Source organism: Odontesthes bonariensis, chromosome 7 (genome assembly GCF_027942865.1).
Source record: "Odontesthes bonariensis isolate fOdoBon6 chromosome 7, fOdoBon6.hap1, whole genome shotgun sequence".
NCBI classification, from domain to species: Eukaryota; Metazoa; Chordata; class Actinopteri; order Atheriniformes; family Atherinopsidae; genus Odontesthes; species Odontesthes bonariensis.
The window spans coordinates 23,926,456-23,947,160 of NC_134512.1; the positions used below are offsets into that span (position 1 = coordinate 23,926,456).

At 42.9% G+C, this 20,705-nt stretch overlaps 1 protein-coding gene across 1 annotated transcript in view; it reads left to right on the top strand.

Annotated features, from left to right (window-relative positions):
- The first annotated feature begins 3,062 nt into the window (after positions 1–3,062).
- The window catches only part of LOC142384193 (neuronal cell adhesion molecule-like), a 72,847-nt gene continuing 55,204 nt past the window's right edge, over positions 3,063–20,705 (top strand). Inside the window, exon 1 of the mRNA XM_075470233.1 lies at positions 3,063–3,227. The gene's annotated coding sequence lies outside the window, so the exon portion shown is untranslated. The remainder of the gene's footprint in view (positions 3,228–20,705) is intronic.

The following is a 20,705-nucleotide window of genomic DNA, read 5'->3' on the forward strand; positions in this document are numbered from 1 at the left end:
TCCAATTCAGATTCGCTGGAGCCCATCCCAGCTGCTATTGGCCGAGAGGTGGAGTACACACACTGGACAGGTTGCTAGTGACAGGGCCACACAGAGACAAATAACCATGCACACGCACTCGCACTCTTAATTCAGGGTCAATCGATGTTTTTTTTTTTTTTTTTTTCTCAGCAGTGGGAAATGATTAAACTCTAACATCTGGTTCTCACAAACACGTGAATGAAAAAATGTCCTTGAGCAAGAGAATTGCAGCTGCCACTTGTCAATAGAGGAGAGACAGTATTTATTCCTACCTTTCTAACAATATGTTTTAGTGTTTAGTGACAATCAATGTGCAGAGGGGCACAAAAGATCGTAATTTTTTTTTACGCATTATGTTCATTAGAATTTAAAAAGTACTTAATAAATAACCCAACCTGTCTGTGAGCTGATAACCACAGTGGGAAATGTGAAATGAACAGAAAAATCTGAAATACACACAAGTCACTTCATTCAATAGTATAATTACAGTACATTTTGCAGTATACATAAGTACATTTACTCTCCTACTGTACAAAATGCTTTCCCTACATAACTAAAACTATTGAATTTATGGCCTGTTTTTACACATGCATCTACTTACAATGTTTTTAGGCTCAAAACATGGGGAGAAAAAAAAAACTAAAAATTATGTTTTGTCATTAATCAAATGCTTCAAATGTTTAAAATCCCAAACATTCAATCAATTAATGGAGAAAAACAATCAGTGGGTGGGTCCATGATGAAAATGTTCATTAAATGCAATTGGATACAAATTACTGCACAATGAGCTCCTCCTCAACAATTAAAACAGCAAAATCAGAAAAAGAAAAAAAAAGCTTGAGTAAATATATCCTAATGGTAACTAAACTGATATATAACAGTAAGAGCTTTACAACAGTCAGTAACTACACTATGATATTCATACTTGTACATTAAAAAAGGATATGAATATGTCCTCCACCGCTGACTGAGACACAGGTGATCCACCAGTTGTCGCTGAACTGTATTGGGGAAATTCTTGTCAGATTTGTGCCCCCTTTGAGTTAACATGCTTATGCGACCTGTAAAGGCTGTCCCCAATGAATATAGAGCACACGTAATATAATTACACGCTGAGAGAGGAAATGCGTCCGCCTTTGATGTAAACTGATCTGACTCATGAACTTGTCCCCCGGCAGTAATCACATCGGTAATTTGATTTTCTTTTTGCACCTTTGGCAAAACCTCCAACCTGCAAACATAAACATGTCTCTTCAGTTCAGCCTGGAATCGCACGTCAGGAAGGTTTTGGCACACACTGTGTTCTCTCACCTTTGTTTTTGTGCTGCAGCTCCTTATCCTCGGGGTGGCTGCTCCTCAATTACAGCTCATATTTGGCTGCATCACACAAACCCAACTCATTAGCACTTAATTAGTTTCGGAAAGGCACCAGTGATGTTAAGATAATATATGGAGCTAATTCCAGAAAAGTATTTTAACATAATTCAAGTTAAAAGCATTCACATGTCGATTGAATTGCCAATGTGTGATGTTGTTCTCTGTCTCTGTTAATCCTGAACTCCACCGTAAATGTATTTGTAGCCTATGGAATACAGTTACGTTTTTTTGTCCCCTCCTGACCTGTGTTGAATCTGCGGGTGCTACTCATCACCTCATCACCAGCCAAGAGATGACTTTTGTCTCTTCTGCACAGAAGCCATGTATGGAATTTTGCATCTCAGTGAGCAGATGCCTTTGAAGATCTGCTGCAGTAATAAGCTCCATTACTGGGGGAACCAATGAGGTAGAGATAATGTCCTCTCTTATGTTTTTCTGCATTTCATCACAGAGCCCCAACGACATTAATTTTGCAACTTGTAAAAGACCATACGTCGTCTCCTTGGTGCTATATCCTTGAACTTAAGAAAATCCCTCAGAGTATTTAAAAGATAATGCCCTGGGGGGAAATTCTGAGGATATTCTAATGAGATTCGAGACATATGCACATGTATCCGGAGGCAATCTGAAATGAGAGGCAAGGACAATTACAACATCCCCGTGTGTGGCAGTGGGAAGGAACGTGTGGCTGAGAATCTGTGGTCCCTTCAAGATGATGGCTTAGGCGGAAGGGCTTTGTCTTCATGTTTACTTCTGTTTCCCTCAATTGTCACTTCTCAACGCTTTCAATGAAAAATAATTCACGTTGGAACTTATCCTTTTAGAAATGCAATTCATAGCTCTTTATTCATCCTGCAGTCTCAATTTTGCCTCCCCCATTCTATATGAACCCATTCTCATCTTGCTTCATATCTCTGCTAATTCTAGCTTATCTCAGCAAACCAGCCTCTGGATGGCCTCTCAAACCACCAAACCTTCTCTCTTTGCCAAACCCGGCTTATCCCTCTAATAATTGCGTCACTTGCTCTCGATGTTCGGTTCTGTGGCTGCAAATGGCTACCATTGAGATAAGGCATGAAAGTGTGTCACATGCAGTTGGAGAAGAGGGCATGGCACTGAAAAGGACTGAACTAAGTGGAAAACGAGTCCAATAGGTCAAAAGGCTTACACAAGACAAAAATGTGGATTTGATATTTGATTTAACTTTTGCTTTGCTTTGTTTATTCGGATTCATTCTGCAGCTCCATTTATGTTAATGTCCATGATTTCTCGGTATTTAAGGCTCACAATTTTTCATTTTGACCATTACCTTCACTTGTGGCTTTGTCACTGTGCTTAAACCGAGCAATAACAATAGAGTAGCTACAATAAAAAGCAGCACCCTGCTGTTAAATATTGCTTGGAATTTTAAAGGACAACTTTTGGCTTGTTTTGTGCTAAAAACTCCTCCAGCTGCTGTCCATCTGTGATCTACAGCCTCGTAGGAGGCTGAAGTACTAATGGCGTGTCTATTTGTGTAACATTTTGCTGGAACGGTTCAGTGCCTCGAGGCCACCACTCAACAGCAGCGGCGCTGCAGTGCGCGCAGCGGGCTCGCGCACGGCTCGGAAGAGAACCGCTGCGCGCCCCCGCCTGAGCGAGCGCGTGTATGTATGAGTCTGTGAAGCGGGTGGGAGAGGAGAGGACCAGTGACAGAGGCAGAGGAGGCAAATGCAAGAGGTTCGTCGCTGAGCGGGACTCCACGTAAATAAACAGCGCACAGTGTCGCTCTGTCGCGGTAGGCTGACCAGACGTAACGTGCTTCGTGTGTCGCATCGCCGAGAAAACAGGTAAGATGTGTTAAATGATACCACTCAGGAAAGGCACGTGCGGTGTAGCTTACAGTAGTACACTGTCAGGAGTTTGTGGACAGAGAAGCAGCCCAACCTCATTGAGTTTGATGCTGTATGGCTACCAGAAGAGTACCAACAGGGCTCTTTTCAGCTCTTTTTCTGGACTGCAATTTCACAGGGGTCGTCTGAAAGCTTTAGGAAAACGCCGCACATTTACGCTTTAGTGAGGCGTGTAACCTGGGGTCAGCAGAGCGAGCTCCAGAGCAGGTGTATACTGAAGCCTGTCAAACCGAGGGTTGTAGCAGTGTGCGGCTTCAAAGGTGCCACGTTCAGTCTTACCCTTGGGTGTTATCTTTCCTTACTTTAATGATCACATGCTGGACTATTGTACAGTAGGTAGGTATTGTAAGATTGGTAGATCTACTGCAGTTGACAGTTATTGTTGTTGTTTTTTTTTTTTTTTAATGGTCTTGTTTTGATGAAATTGCTGTCTTAACTCATAAAATCCCTCATGTCCTAAGCTGATTTGCTCTCTACATGTTTAATTCCTGCCATGTTCATATCGCAACTCGGGACTTGTTTCATCTGTCCAGGTCAGTTTGTTTAGTCTAATTTCCCATCATCAGACTCAATCTGGTAATGACAGTCCCTCCTGAGATTTCACAAATTACATTCCACGCCATTTATTTCACTTGTCAAACAATTACTGAAAAAAATGCACAAAAAACAACAACAACACACACACTCATTATCACCCAATCCTCTGCTTTCTCCCCTCTATTTCTCCTCCCCCTCTCCCTCTGTCTGCCCCTCAATCAAAGCTTCAGAGGGGGAACTCGCCATCCGGCAACAACACACCCCCAAACACCCCACCGCCCCCTCTGCTCATCCCCAGACACTCTCACTCATATACACACAGCCAAACACAAATGCCTTGAGTGCATACTTGCGCTCCCTGCTCACTTGGCCAAATTAATACAATGCTAATGACCTCTCCTTCATTGTCTGTAGCTCCACTGTGCTCTGAAACGGCTGACACACTTTCTAGTAATGTTTATTCACTCCAGCAGACTACAGTTAATCTGGTTAAGAAGATAACAATATCCCACTATCCCCGCGTTATGTCTTGTTTGCATTAAGGCCGAAATGGGCGGTAAAATGTGTGATGCTTCTGATTATGGGGTCACTGATCGTCTCTTGACCAGGAAGAAGCTTGAGCTCAGAGAGGCATCGCTCGGCAGCTCCTGGAGACATGCGAACTGGGCATTTCAGGTTGACACTCATTTGACAAATTTGGGGGAAACCAGGACAAGATAGTGACCTACATTGCACCGCTGTCCTTACTTTCACCATCAGCACAGATGACACTAGGCGGGGAGATTTGCATAACTAAGGGATTATCGCGACACACGTTGGCCGGAGAGTTATTGAGAGAGCACCAGTCTAAGTCAGACTGCTGACCTGAAACCAATGACGGCTGTGCAGCTCTGCTCCGGGGGCTGTGGGAAAAGCTTGGGTGTTGGAGGGAAAATGCCACCAATTCCAATCTGGGGGCCGAGGAAACACGCAGACTATGTTCTGAGAAGTGATCAGCGCTCCTTCTGTGAGCAGCCGTCTGTGTCCTGGTGGATGCCGCCAACCGCGGGAAGGAACAAAGTGCCTCACAGATAGAGAGACTTGTTCTGTGTCACTTGTGATGGCGACGATGACATCATCTCTTTGAGGGACTAGACTCGGCTTGGGTGCCTTTCACTCTGTGATTATCTCACCGAGGACACTCATTTACGTAGCTGAAATTTGTTGGCTATTCAGAGATGGAAATACTGAAACGACCGCAGCTGAAGTCAGAGTGGGAAACAAAAGAGGAAGCACATACTGGGGTATTCACTGTTGAATGGCACCAAGAGACACATTTTGAAGGTTGCTTCAGTTTAGCTTTGACATCATGACCGCTGTCTTCATGACTCAGGATTGTTTGCAGATTGAGAAATCAGAGATAATTTGAGTTGACGTCATTTGGGTGACCATCAGTTAGTTGATTGACAGAAATGTAATTCGTAACTATTGTAATAAAGTATTTTTGTGCAGTTTTTTACTGTCTCTATCCCAAATGTGAAATTTGATGCCATTATTCGTCAAATATAAGATATCTAAGAAGAAGAAGAATAAGCAGTTACTTTTTTTTTCTCCCAACAAGTGTTTAGCAATCTCTGACAAAATAGATGATGGATCTATTGAGAAAACAATCAACAGATAAATTGGTCGGCTAATGAAAAATCTGACATTTTCATTCCTCGTCGAAATTCTGACCATAACTGCAAAACTTAAGTCCAAGCTGAAGGAAGCCAGCCGTCATCTCCACGGCTAAAACAGGAGGCCACTTGAGGATTATTCCAAAAGTCAAGAAATATTTGTGGATTTCCTAAAATGTCCAATTTTACAGCAGAAATGCACAGGTATAAAGCCTTGGAAAAGATGTGTTTCTTTTTGTTTTTCTGTATCGAGTTTGATTTATGCATGCACCGACAGTCTAAATTGCATGAAGACTTAAAGCTATGCATAATTTGGATAGTTTGAGTGACAGTTGAGTACATTGGGATCTACCCAATGCTCCAGTGTCCTCAGCTTCTCAGTCAGATCCAGCTCTTGTGCATCACTTCAGGCTCCCCAAACCCGACGTTGGCAGCAGCCAACTGACCGCTTCACGGCTTCAAAACAGTACGTCACGCACCAGTGGGTCACATCTTGGCAGCGATGTCCGTCTTTTTCCTTACAGCCCGTGGATGAAAACCACAACCACTCCTCGCCGAAGGGCTGGGCTTTTTTCTTTGTCATGAAAAATTGCACAGACACAATTCAATAATTCAACATCATATGTGACTCTTGCTGATTGACTGAATGATTGATTGCGCTCCGGGGACACGGACGCGATCCAGCAGCCGCCGTAAAAAGACGAGACGTGCTGCTCAGCTGTGATGAAGCCAAATCTCCAGGGACTGATGGAGGCCCTGTCTGTCCATTAGTGTCTCTGCAGCCTGGGTGTTTTCGTCCCAGAGGACCAGTCACGTACAGCAGCACAGCCTGCTGACATCCCCCGGAACTCCTTGACACGAGCATGGTCGTCTCACATTGGGACTGATGAGTGCCTCATTAGAGAACCGCACAGGGATCGACCCTTTCCCCTACCACCGCCCCGCTTCACGGCTGGTTGAATGCTTTCTTTGGTTGTAAATTGGACAAATGCATGCAGGGGTTGATGTGTACATCTAAAGACGGGCATACAGTACATATGTGTTCATTACGTAAACACACATCTCACTTTCTGTGCTATTCTATCATCGGGTAGGATGGTGGGTGCAATTAGAGATTCGCAGCCAGTTAGGCAGCAGCTCTAACAGGGACTGGCATGTTCTTTTGGATACAGAACACACAGCTGCAACTGTTGATGTTGAAATCCTAAACCTGTCAGGAAGACATGTTGATCCATGACTCAGAAAAATAGATAAATGAGATGATATATGTGTCCCTCAGCACACTTGGATGCGCCTGTTTTTCTCCTTCATCACTGGCATCTCTAATAAAAAGCAGTTAGAAGTTATCTAATCTATTAATTGTCATTTTTATTCCCATCTGCTTCGTTTACTGAAGAAAAACAACGCCAAACAACCTTTGTTTTCAGCTTCTTACATGTGATTTTTTTTTTTTCCCAATTCTTTTAGTTGTTTAACAACACTGTGAATTAATCATCTTTGGCTTTCGGACTACTGGTTGGGAAAAAAACAACCCTTTCGAAGATGCCACCTTTTTAAAGATTCTTTTTTGAGATGCTTTGTTTATAGAGCTGAACAATTTGTTAGTTTGTCAGTTAGCAGTCAGTGGAAAATATCTGACTTCGTGCTTAGTCGTTAGTTTGTCCCTTATTCAAGAATACACTAAAGAGTTAATCAATAAGGAAAATCTTAGCAGCTTTGCTAATCGCGGATTCTTTCTTCATTCGTTTTATAGTGATTCTGCTGTTTTATTTTTGGGTTGAAGGTGGTTGGACAGATGGAGCCTGAGTAGAGGTCAGTGCCGACATCCCAGAACGGCCCACTGTGACCAAATCATTACGGCAGCGCTTTACAGCACGACGGTCATCAATGCCAATCACTCAAGTTGCCAAGGGAACGCTATTATCACCCATGTCAGGTTATTATACCCTTTAGTGAGAACAAAACATATAGAGATGTTCCTTTTTGTCCTGACCAACTGCCAGGAGGCCGCAGCAATTGAGTTTTCTTTTGAATGCAGGACGTTGTAATAATGGAATGTAAAGTTGGGGGGTTTTATGTTTCCTCTCTGGACATAATAGAGCTCCTGGATAATTGGCTGCGTTTACGGCTAATTCTGACTCAACCAACCTTAAGTGTAGAGATAGGATATGAGCAAATGGAGACAGGTCCTTAAATGGTGCTCAAGCTATGTTCTTTGGATTTTCTTTTTTTTAATGCTGCTGTTGCCGGTTACTTGAAGAAGTGGAGGGAGAAGGAGTAAACTGTGGGTGTTTTGAAGCTTTCGGGGTTCCGGGGAGGAGGGGTGGATCATGTACCACCACCAATGCTGAGAAGGAGCAGGTGGAACAAAGGGGGTCTGTTTTCTCCGTCTGTACTGGCGGGGCGGCTTTTCTCGCCTCTTCCTTACAATGTGTGCGTGTCTGTGTGTGAGCGTTCGTGTGTGTGTGGGAGGGGAGATGCAGGGGTTATACTGGAGGAGATCCACAACAGAAACTCGGGTGTCGGTGCCTCCTTTGAACACACAGTTGTTGCTGCTGGACCGGGATGGCGAGGCAGTCTTTTGCTCCCGACAGCCTCGGGCTTGTTGAGGCGCTGGCCAACTTTGGATGGGCAGCAGATGTTGGAGAGGTTGTTGGTGGCCCAGTGGCAGCACATAACAGCGCTCAGGGCTTCCTTTTCCTGCCCTCAGAACAAGAGGAGGTGGGCATTGCTCCACCGGCAGGGTGTACCTCGCCAAAATTACAGGGAATTCAGGAAGAGTGTGCACTTCAATGGTCCGTTCTCAAGCCTGGATCTTCCCCCTTTTTGCATTGGGCTTAAGAAAAACTGTGCCACATCCATCCCACTCTCTGCTGGCACATCGATTCAGCCCACTTGTGTTGTTTAATAGCTCAGCAAATACATCCCCAAAGCTCTTGTTCTGTTTCACCACAATCATCCGCGTTGTTGAATGTTCCATCCTGTAAAATTTGTAGAAAAAGAGTCTGCAGAGATAAGCTGGGCAAAGGCGTAGATTATGTGTATTGCCCCTGCACATGATGCAACAGTGAATCAACAGGAAAGAGGGGAACACTTAGCTGTCAGCTCATGAATAAAGTTGACTTGGAAACACAAATTTGCTATGGTTCACGTCACTCTCGCTGACCTCGAGGTCTTATTTAGGCCAGGCCCTCTAATACCCTTACCCTCTGCTCCACCCTCTACCCCCTCCCACAGCCCAGCCCCGGTTAAGATACCATGTTAGCAGCTCAGCAGCCACCACTGAAGGGTCCTTAATCCAAGTGGGATGACAGCTTGGCTCTCGATGCTGTTTCTGCGGCGCTGAGACCAATGGGCTTTTCATTCCCTCTTTTTCATCCCTTAAACCCCCCAAACACAACCACGGGAATCATGGGAAATAAAAAAAAACTGTCCCGAGGGAGACAAAGAAAAGGGACGGTAAACAAATCTAAGAGTGGATCTGAGATTCCTCCATTCAGCAGAAGATAGATGTGCACATCCTTTTAGATATCAAAGGAGAAGCTACACACGCTGCTCTTTTTTTTTTTTTCCTTATTTATTCATATTTTTTGTGTCGCGGTGCCACATGTTGTGTTGAAAACATAATTCATACCCGCATAATCTTTGTCCAGGCTTCCGAATGATTAGGGAAGATTGAGGTCAGCAAACCATTAGAATCATAAAATTTAGTGCAGCAGTCGCAGCAAATCCCCTTTTCTTTCGATAAACCATTAGGCTGAGCCATTCAGAGACCACATGTTTACAGAGGTTCAGATGAACCAATAGTTAATGTTCAAGTCAAACAATGATGTTTACCAGAGTGAGTCACTCTGCCAGGCAACTGCATCCAATTCTTCTTCTCTACTTCAATGATGCTGCTGCTCTAATGTGCAGTTAACTGTCAAGATCCATATAAGACCACCACTATTTTTCCCTCAACGTGGGCTCGTCTGCTCTAGTATATTGAAACTTTAGGTTCAAAATATGTATAAACTGCATGGTTCACTTAGACACCATAATGACAGGGTAATAAAAATGTCAAACATTAGTTGATTTCAACACTGAAAATACGTGTCCAGCTTTTGTTCAGTCACTGTCAACTTAAAATCTCAATATTTGTTTTCTTATTTCACTCTAATAAAGTCAAAAGCTGATCGAAGGACCCAATTAACGACAAGGCATAATGAAAGGTATTTGCAGTGTTTCAGGTCATCTTGGAGAAGAGAAAGAACAAATGAGAAGAGAAGAAAAAACTTTGAACTAGGATTTCACCTGTAACCACGTCCATACAGATCGCAAAAATGTTTTAAAATCCCCTCTAAATCAAGGGGCTTTATTTGCCCACCATAATGTGAAGAAAACGTCCTGTACAAAAACCTCAAGAAGCCTGTCTGCAAAGGCTTTGGCACCACAAGCTATTTAGGATCAAGCAATGCAGCAATGCAAAAGCAATCAGTGTAATCTCCTTGTGATCAGTCCTTTGGTGGATTCTCAGCACTGGGCATCCTTAGAGACTGTAAGAGTGTAATTGTCACTAAGATAATTCCATGCTGGGGGCTAGCTGTGTGTCCTTTGATGAAGAGAGAGCAGACAAATGGCAACTTCATTCATTGGGATCTCTACTGGGGCTGGCCGGCCTGATAACCCAATCAAATGTCCAGAGTGGCTGAGAGCTTTCTGGGCCAGCACTGGCCTTATTTCACCACTATGTTTGTCTCTATGTGGAAATATCAACGAGTCTTTGTCAGTGTGGCACTGGTGACAGCCAAGGGGCCTGTGGTGTTAAGAGGCTAATGCAAAGTCTCTCAAAGAAAAAAATAACGTCACTAATAATCTTTGTTTACCATTTTCTTTACATTTTGACACTGTCACACCGTTGTATATTTAGACCGTTGCAATGAAAGGCTTTGCCTCCAGTTGGATTTAGGTGGTATTGTGCTGGCGGAAGTTGAAAAGACGGGTCTGGAGCGGACCTAATGCTCGGGTCTTCAAGGTTGGCTGGTTTTGGGCCTCTCAGGGCTCAAGGCACAATGACCGCATCTCTCCATGAGTGGAGCCATGGTGGACGTGTTACTCAAAGGGCTTACTGCGTGACAGGGCACACGCCTCCACAGACCCTGTGGGAGGAAAATAGGACACTTTTTACTATTGCTCATTTGTAATGTGTCACTGAGGTGGAATTCATGTAGCTCCTGGTTTTGATGACAGTATCTCAATTGTAGATGACATTTTCGTGGTATGCAGAAGGCAAAAGTCATTCCTTAGATGTTCGCCACCGCTTCCGTGAAATGTCTTTGGTTTGGAAAAATGGATTCAGTTGTAAAAGTCCTCAGTTGCGGGTTTTGTGTTGCATTTACCAGCTAGCCAAGATATATATATATATATACACGTCTCAAGCTTTTTACATAATTGTAAAAATCGCTCTCTGAGTAAAAAATCTCAATTTCCCCCAATTGAAGGATAATGATTATATCGGTAGTTCCATTTTCAAAGCTGGTCTTTGAGATCATGATATGCACAGAACTTAAGGAATTATTTAAACCTACGTGATTTCAAAAAAGGAGCAGCCGTTGCCCTGAGAGCAGATTATACCCTGATCTCTAATGCTGTCTGTCTTTCTGTCTTAGCCTTCTTTCTGTTCCTCTGGTTGTTTCATTTTCTGTTTGACTCTCTTGTTTCCATATCATTTTGAGTATTTCTCATATCTACATTTGCTAACATTAATTCTTGTTGACCACCTGCATTGTCGCACTGATTTCCCTTGTGGCTATCCTAGAAAACTGGGCCAAGGTTAAGTTGTTAAATATATTTAGGAGGATACATGTTTGCGATGTGGTTAAGCCGAAGACAAATTCGTAGCTGTCATTGTGTTCTTGCATCATATGTGAATCTATAGAATATAAGAGCCTAATCAGCCCAGAAAGGTACAACTACATGGAGGTCAGATTGATTGGATACTTCATAGTCATGTGATGTTGGACAAAAAAAAGAAAAAAGAAGCCTAATTAAGCCTTGGGCATCTCAAGTCAGACTCCCCGGGATTACCCCGGCTCTGCATCCAAAACCCAACCCTGGGAGAGAGTGATAACCAAACTCCCATAATCCGAAGCTGGGGAAGACTAGAGGGGGCGTTGAGTCTGTGATGAAATCCACTCAAACCGAAACTACCCACCCAACTGCAGGGGGACGGCTGACACCGCTGGCTCAGTGTGTCAGCCACGTCTCCCCAGAAGCAGTCAAACATATCAGGTAAATGAAGTTGGAGTCGAGCATCACAGTTTGAGATTTACTGAAGTGGAGTCGGTGTTGCCGACGCCACAGCAGAAAGAAGTGCATATAGCTGCGGTGTGTTTTTGCAAGATAATGATAGAAAAACTGATTTCATGCAGAGTTTCATCCGTATCATTCACAATCCCCCAAGCTTTGAAGACAAATTAGAAGTGTGTCTGTATGGGTGGAAACAGAGACAGATTAGAGAACTGAAAACATGCTTTGAAAGCACTTATAACCCCCTTCCTCCTACTACTCAAATCTGCCTTTTGACAGAAACTAAGACCTAGAAAAATATCCCCTCTTTTGTCCCACCTCAGGATGTGAGTTGGGTGCCCTTTAAATTTTAGGGTTTGCTTTTCACTCACTCTTTTGTTACCGTTGAGTGAAAGTACACGTTTACTGTGGTCATTGTCTCTTAACTGTCCCTGAAGCACGCACAACAGGAGACCACTATTGATCAGGTGTTTGTTTAAAGGAAGAAGGGATGGATGGTGGAGGAGGTGAGGAGGGTGGGAGTCAGGATGGAGCGAGACAGGAGGAAGGAGATTAAGTGACCTGGACTTGCCCTCCATTTCACCAGGATACAGCTGAAATATAGCTGTCTTCTTTTGATCTCGGAGACAATGCACCTGCTGGAGGCCTGAGGATATGTCCTCTCCACATGCGTCCTTTCCCATCTCCAAGGTATTACTGTGCCTCTGTTTATAAGACTTATGGTATTTCACTATCATTACGTGAGCCTTCTCTTTTCTTTTTTTGTTGAAAGAGCTTCTCATTTCTGCTTGCTTTCTCTGCGAGCTGTTTTTTAAATTTTTTTTTTAAACAGGCTAAAAAAGACCGAGTGAGAGCTGTAAATTCTCATTTGGCCTCGAAACAAAAGCCTCTGAATTTGTGAAGCTTGGCCTGCTCATCAAGGCTGTGATCCAGAAAAACTTGGATATGAACTTGGAGCGGAGGCAGAGGTCTGGCGATGGTGTCTGGGCCACGATCTTGACAGCCCCGTCAGACTAAGTCCTCCTAAAAGGCGTGTTTAAAGAATGAAAAGAAGAGTCTTGAATAAAACCCACCACTGAACTAAATCACCCGTTTGACCAAGCTTTTTTTTTTTTTTTTTTACCGTAATGTCTTTTGGTGACTCATATTGTGTGAAGCTGAAGCATAATGGAGTAGGTGGCCATGGAGATTCCAGCCAGGACAGCTCGTCATAGCACTTCAGTTTGATTGACATACCTCATCTTTTTTCACATCAGACATGGTGAAACGGTATAAGAGCGGCTCTTTTACATAACATTGGACAACTGCATGGTTAACCTCCTTCATTCACCACTGGGCCTCTATTGATTCAAACTGCAGCAACCTCAACATATCACTGTTTTGTGATGCTAAAATTAGCTGAATCTGAGGCATGTGTTTGATATGGTAATAGGGCAGAAAGGTTGTGTATGAGCGTTCGTTGCTGTTCTTCCATTTTTAAACGAAATAAGTGGTTATATGAGAAATTTCAGTTGGCAGACACGGATATATATGTGTATATATGTATTAATTTCAAACTGAAAGTGTAAATATGTTCTTATATATTAATTTCTCTCTGCCGGTAGGTAAAAGTTTAATTTTCACCCTTAAAAATGGCCGTATGCCATTGCTTATTACCAGCTATGCTTGTTTATTCACCAGCGCTTTCAGCGACATCTAATTGGCTTTGTTAAATGAAGTTGGCTCACTTGGCACTTAAAATGAGCTTATTACTACCGTTTAAACCGTATTCAAAAGCTGGCAGTAGACGGTTGGGCACTTGAATTCAGAATGATCTTTTTAGTCATCCAGAAATAAGAATGAAAACCGTTTTTTTAAATAAAGTCACCGTCTAATCAAAATGCTGACTGCTTCTAACTCATAAAACACGAGGATTTCTCCATTTATGTCGGAGTAAAGTGCTTATCTGGATATTTTAGCACGTCAGCCTCACATCTGGGAAACGGTGAGATACATTTAGGCAAGTTTCTGGAAGTCTGAATGCAAAAAATATTAACAGAAAAAGATGAAAATCATCTGCTAAGACCCCGGTAGAAGGTATTGAGTCGACACTGTTCTCGTCTAGGTGCAGGGCTATGTCTTGGCTCTCATGATCTTGGGGACTCATTTGCTCAGCTTTAGTCACAGGCTGTTGTGATGCCCATAGCAGTGTGTGGATTAAACAGAACATAAAATAGCATGTTATTAATCCCAAAGGGCTCATTTAAATAGCATCTGTGACGGTATCACCCTGTTTTCTCTCTCTCTCCTTCCATCTTTTCCTCTCCTACTCTGGACTTTCTCAGGCTTTCCTGAGAAAATGAAAAATGCATGGTAACATTCAACAGAAAGGTGCATTGTGCTGGATGATTTATAACGGTGTCGATAGATGCGGCACAAACGAACACATCTGTGATCCTGAGAAGTTTTCCCACATATCAAACAGTAGCAGCTCTCAGCTGTGCAGAGTGCAAGAGTGCTGCTGTAAATGTTTAATGGAGAGTTAAGGGATAAGGAGCATCTTCTGTCTCTGTCTGCATAGTGTCTCATTCCAGCCTGGCCAAGCTCCAGTGCTCACTGCAGCATTCTGACCCACTAAGCTGCAGCACTGAGAATGGACACATTCATTGGAAACTTCTTAGCTCCACTGAAGTTACGTTGTGCATTGACTAGTTTGTACAGTAGAGTCCTCTCAGACTCGGCCAGACTACAACGATTCTTTGTCTCTTGAGTTGTGTGCACCTATATTTCACTTTCTGGCCTGGCTTTCTGCTTCCCGACCTCAGAGTCCAGCGAGTATGCAGGCCGCCTGACCGCCACCCACCCGCCCGTGTCCCTGTCAAAGCCTCTGCGATTCGGTGAGGCCCTGGCTGTCCCTCGGTGGCTCATTCAATGCCACTTAGTGACAATGCATTTTTTCCATGCCATAAAGCAGATGCTGTATTATAGCAGCACAATGCTGGGCCCATCTGAAACTGTTTACCATGTGAAAGGCTCACCGGGATCAGGATGCTTGCCTCTGTGTGGGGCTTTTTGACTTGCCACTCTATAATGAATATACACTGGAAGGGAAAGGAGCGGACGGCTTTCGCTGGCATTGTGATCGCTGCATGGAGAGAGGAAATGCAGAATAAAGTGCAGATCCAGGCTATTCTTCCAAGGCTGGGGCTTTTTATACTTCCTGAATGCAGTGATTACTGTGACACCAAATGAGCTTGTCAGCAGCAGTTGGACCCATAGCAGATCAACAGGGAGAAGACTCGCAGTTTAAATTCTTGTTCACCTACAAAAAAACCCCCGACCTATTTGTTATAAAAGTAATATTTTATTCCTGGCTCCAACAATCCCTGAAATATAAAGCTCTGGCTTTGATGAGAACACTGATAGTTTAAATCTCTTTCTCTGACAGTCAAAAATCAAGAACCAAGAAGTGAACTGAAAAGAGCTCGACTCCAGAGGCTTATCTGGTGGAAAAGGAAAGCTCTGCAGTAAAATGATTAGCTTTCTCTGTGTGACTGCCACCTATCTTCACTTAAGTTACTGTTTGTTGGCTGTAAGTTAAAGAGGCTCCCCTTGTTCACAGTTGTCTGCCTCCGTGGATTGCTGTGTGATGCACTCTTGCCTCTTCAGCTCTTATGAACAACTATAACAGTGTTAAACCAACCCTGTGGTCGGATTTACTGGTAGCCTGTTAGGAATGCACTAACTAAGCACTCAAGCAGAGAGGGACCTCGAAGGGCCAGATGTATCCAACCAGACAAGATGGTTGTTCAGTCGACGTTCTAAGTCTCACTCTCACCCCCTCAGACGATAATATAAGGCATGCTGGAGAAGGAGAGCACTCAGACCTACTACTGAACCTACAGTCTCTTTGGCGTCTCAGACCATTCAGGGATTATCCGCCCTGACAAGAGCTCTCCGAGGCCTCCGACTGGTCATCAGTCATGTCAAGGACACACGTCATTCATGTCAAGAGCCTGGACAAAAAAAAACAAAAAACAGGAACGGCACACACAGGAACCCAGTACAGTACTTCAAAGTCACCGAAGGAAACAAAGACGTTTGTGTGAAGTAGAAACCAGTTGACTCAACCAATTTGATTTCAGCAGTGGTTGTTTTTTGGTAAATATGTGAAACCGAACCCACTCACTTAGTGCTGCTCTTTTTGGGTAAATGCAACATATCTTGTTCATTTCTAAGCACATGGATGCAGAGATGAGCTTATCAGTCTGCCCGTGCTCCACTTTAGCTCAAACTGTAACATCTCAATCATTCAATTTGTTCTGCGATGTGTGTTCTGCTGGTAATGATAATGATTAAATGTAAGCTTCAGCCCTTTTTTTTTTTTAGTCTTAACAACTAGTGTTTATGCAGCAACAACAAACAAACGCAGTGGAGTGTGCTGATGCATTTCATTGTGTTCATACGGAGGAGTAGACTCATGCAGAGTTATGACTGAATGTATGAAATTTCTTTTGAGCTTTGAGAGTCTCCAGTCATAGAACGCACCGCCCTACTCAAAAACAACAGATGGAAGGTGTTTTTGTGAGGTTGCAGTGATATTCACCGAGAAAACATGCTGCCCTGAAACGAATTGGTGTGAAGAAAAGGGTGATGGAGAGAAAGTAGAAGGGATGGACAAGATGGGGAAGATGGGGAAGATGTATTTATTTTAGAGAGGTATTGGAGAGGAGTGCTGGGGTGACGCAGGACGAGGGCAGGGGGTGAGGATAGGTTAAGAAGGAGATGGGAAAAAAGAGAAAGAGAAAGATGATGTCAGCTACTGTTGTTCAGTTTTTTGCTGAACAGGAGCCTCCTCTTCTCTTCTGTTGCTGTTGCACTTCATGTGCAATTAGCTCCAAGATTCTCTTCTCTCTTTGCTTCTTTTCTCTCCCCTTCCTCTCATCTGCTTATTTTCTTTTTTTATATAGACCTCCTGCAGTTCCTTATGGTTTGGTTCTCTGCCTCAATTTAATTCTCCCTCTCAGTCTTTGTCTTTGCCTGCCATTTTTTTCTCCACCTCCTCCAATTCTATCACAATTTATTATGAATGTTTGCAGCTTTGAAAAACCCCCCAGCTTACTTCAGAGGAGGAAAAGGACTTGCAACGTTACCCCGGTTCCACAACACTGGTAGCGAGGCCCATGCTGGAGTACCACATGACAGAAACTGCAACGACTCGTGTTAAGTTTGGCTAAAACTGCCAGTCCGAGGGGAAAATAAAATAAAATGTTAGAAAAAAAAAAATCAGGTGTACATTTTTTTATCAAGAGAGATTTAAGAAACCCAAAAGAATTATTCAACGCCCTGTGCACATGTGGCAATATATTTACTTTCTATGTATTCAACATTCCAGGTGCCACTAGCTTCTGGAGCCGTGCTAGCTCAGAGCTGCAAGCCCGCCCGGCACTCCCAGAGGAAAGTAGAGTTCCTGCGATTAGCGGCACACACATTGTAAGGCCAATTGAAAAGCTGTTGCACTCTGTGAGCCATGCGAGCTGACTGGAATCTCGCTCACTGCTGAAACCGCAAGCTCCTAGACTTCGAGTGTTGAGCTAGCCTGGGAGCAAGCAGAGCAAAGTATCTAGAAGCTCGCCCAGTTCTAGCCCAGAACTCTTGGTGCAAGTGGCTCTCGTGTTTAGCTCCCGTTCGACCAGAAGCAAATAAGCAAGCTTCTCAGCATCTGATGTGGCTCAGTGTTATGGATCCCTGTTTTGCTTTGCTTCTGCTGTGTTCTTCAGCTTTCCTGTGCTAAGTTCTCCTCATCTTCCTGGCTTCTCATTTAAAGCTGCAGTCTGCAAGATTTGTTGTTGTCATACGTAAAGTCCTACTTTTTGGCATTTTAAGAGTTTACATGATCTATCAGAACTCTTGAAGTTGAAAACGGTGACCTCCGTAGTCGCAAAATGCAAGAAATGCTTATTTTTTAACCGAAAAATAAAAAGTTATTCAACTTCCTGTCCCGCCCCTTCAAAACACATGAGAACTCGTGCACGTAGACGTGCACGCCAGATGCGCCTACACGACTCCTCATTCATCAACTCACCTGTCATTTGCGATCATGGAAGACACAGTAAGTAGACTAGCCCGTAATGAAGTTCAATAGTCTAGATAAATAAGCGTGGGGACGAGCCTACCTTGTATCGCGCGTGCACAATCGGTGATTGACAGGCAGCAGAGCCCAGCTCGTAAACCTGATTGGTTACCTTTTACCGGTCCGGTCTGCAATTTTGTAAACAAACCTGCTGGCTTTGGAGGGACCTAGCGGGACATATAGGGGACCTAGAGAACTCTTTTTTTTTTGTATTGGGGTATTTAATGTACTACTTTCAGAATCCCCGGACAGTTCCTGGCATTATGCTTGAAAAAGAGTTGCAGACTGCAGCTTTAATCTGTTCCGTTACATGTAAGTTAGCTGTACAGACCCATCCTGCGAGTTGTCAGTATTGGTTGGTGCTAGTTCCTCCATCTCATCTATGTAGAACAAGAAGCCTGTAGGGTGATTCAGAGTTTTATTTATCTTTTTTAGCGCAAAGAGCTTTCAATCCTGTCATGTACTTAAATTTTCTGTGGACTTTAGAACAAGGAAATGATGTAACTTTTCTGTGTAACTGAGGTTTGACTTGTCAAGAAAGACGGGGAAAACAAAGTCCAATTCAATTCTTAAAGCAAAAAAGCTGTTGCTATTTATATATCCAGTCTCTCATTAAACAATGTGGTGTGTATAAGTAAGAGAAAAAACACAAGCTGTCAACACTCCCAGCCTACAGCAAATCCCCAACTTTTGATCTATTCACCCTAGAAACAGTCCATTTCTTTCTTATCGCATTACAGACTAAGCTGCTGTCTAAGGGATTTTAGCCTATGTAGTTCCATGTTGTTCCACTGTTTCCCAGAAGAGTAAGAGTCACCCTGTTACAACTGCAGAAAATGTTGGTTTTTGCTTATCGAGAGCCAAAACGAGCACAGACAACAGAGACAAACACACAAGCTGTGGAAGCTGTGTGAAATCCCTCCATTCCTTGGGAATAAGTGAGCATGTAGCAAGGATATCAGAGAAATCACATCACTGAGATAATTCAGGCCCAAATTCCTGTAAATGACAAAGCTGTTGTCTCCAGCAAATCAAGTGAAGGCTCTTTCCTCCCAGCTTCTTCTTATCCGCTGAGCCAGTGCCTCTAATATTGTGCATTCAGGCAGATCTTGTCTGTTGTCTTTTCGTTTTGTTACTAATTTATTCATTTAAGCAGTGGCAGCTATATTCAAAGACAATAGCACTCAAGCTCCGAGTTAAATTAACCTCAATAATTATGCAGTTCTGTGCAAAGAAAAGCCCAATTGTTACTCACTCTTTAAAATCCCTGCCCCCTTCTGTGCTTAACATCCAAGTGAATGAATTACTTGAACCAAGAAGGAACATTCAAACTCCCATCTCAAGAACTCACAAGGAAAAACATGATGCAGAACATAATGTGTAGCCAGATTTCTAGACCGTACCTTCGAAGGTTAATCATTTCTGTTTACGCTTGCATATTTGCACCTAATGGAAGCTTGTATCCACTGTGAGTGCATTATCCCATGCTGGTAGTGCAAGGGATCCATTTTCTCAAAACATTTTAAAACAGTCCTCTTTAAGCGTTTCCAATAAGGACTTAGTCTTGAATACTAATGGAGTTATTTGATCAATATATGAGCTCTTCCACTTTATATACCAAGGGTGGCTAAACACACAACATATGAGGGCATTTGAGTCCCATTAAGTTTTCACTTCAATCCATGGGCCATATGAGTTTCAGTAGGGTGTTTATGTGTGTTACATCCAGAACTTGTGGCTTAGATTTATTCTCCCCATTAAGATTGTCATTCATTCAAAACAAGTCCTCGTAGTACTATCGTGAGTTTCCTTTGTGTGTGATACTTTTTAGTTTGTCAGTCTGACACTGTTTTATAAGTCATTGCTGTTTATCAAACATCAAGAGGTCGTGAACATAAGAGAATCCATCTTGCCAGGCACCTACATATATGAACAGAGGTTCAGACCAATCACCATCCTATGGTGGAAGCTGAAGGCTTGTTTTTAGGTGTAATGACAATTTAAAAAAAGTTCTGCCCAATTCACTGACTGGTTCCATGTGGTTCTGCTGGGTTAATTTGATTATTTGAAAGGGTCGTATGCTCATTCAAACGACGGCAACATATACTTATTTTTCAAAGTATATTTAACCTTTAGTTGTCATGAGAGCAACTACATGTGAATCATAACAATGGTGCCCATTGAAGGTTGAAGCCACTTTGCAAAAATGATGTATTTTATCCTCAGCCACGGTCGTTTTCTAACCTTAACCAAGCAGTTTTAATTTCTAACCCCAACCATGTGATGTCTTTACCCAAACCCAACCAGGAGGTGACATCATATGACATGTTCATCATAATGTGTTTACATGTTACCAAGGCAAACAGCCAAACGGCATCCATGAATGGGATGTTCACCTTTTAAAAAGAATGCATTTACACCCTTTAGTGCTGCCCCTGGCATGTTGGCACCACATTTGTCCCAACAGCTGACCTGTTTTGTCCAGAAATTTGCCAAAAGTATGCTTCACTGCACAGCAAAATATTCTACATATAAGCTTTTTACTGAAAAGAACATATTTGAAAGTGACCAACATTTGTTATCACTGACATGTTCATACCAGCTTTTATTAGATCACATGTTTTTTTTCAATAACTGTGAGTTTAATTTATTTTGTTATTCAGTTACGTAACTCTATGTTAAATGTAGAGTTGTCTCCAGCAGCCAACCTCACAACGCCTCTATTACACACTATGTATTGAGCGATAACCATGTCACACAAAGTAAATCACCATTTTTTTGTTTTGTTTTGTATTTATCTGTAAAATGCAAAGAATGTGTTCT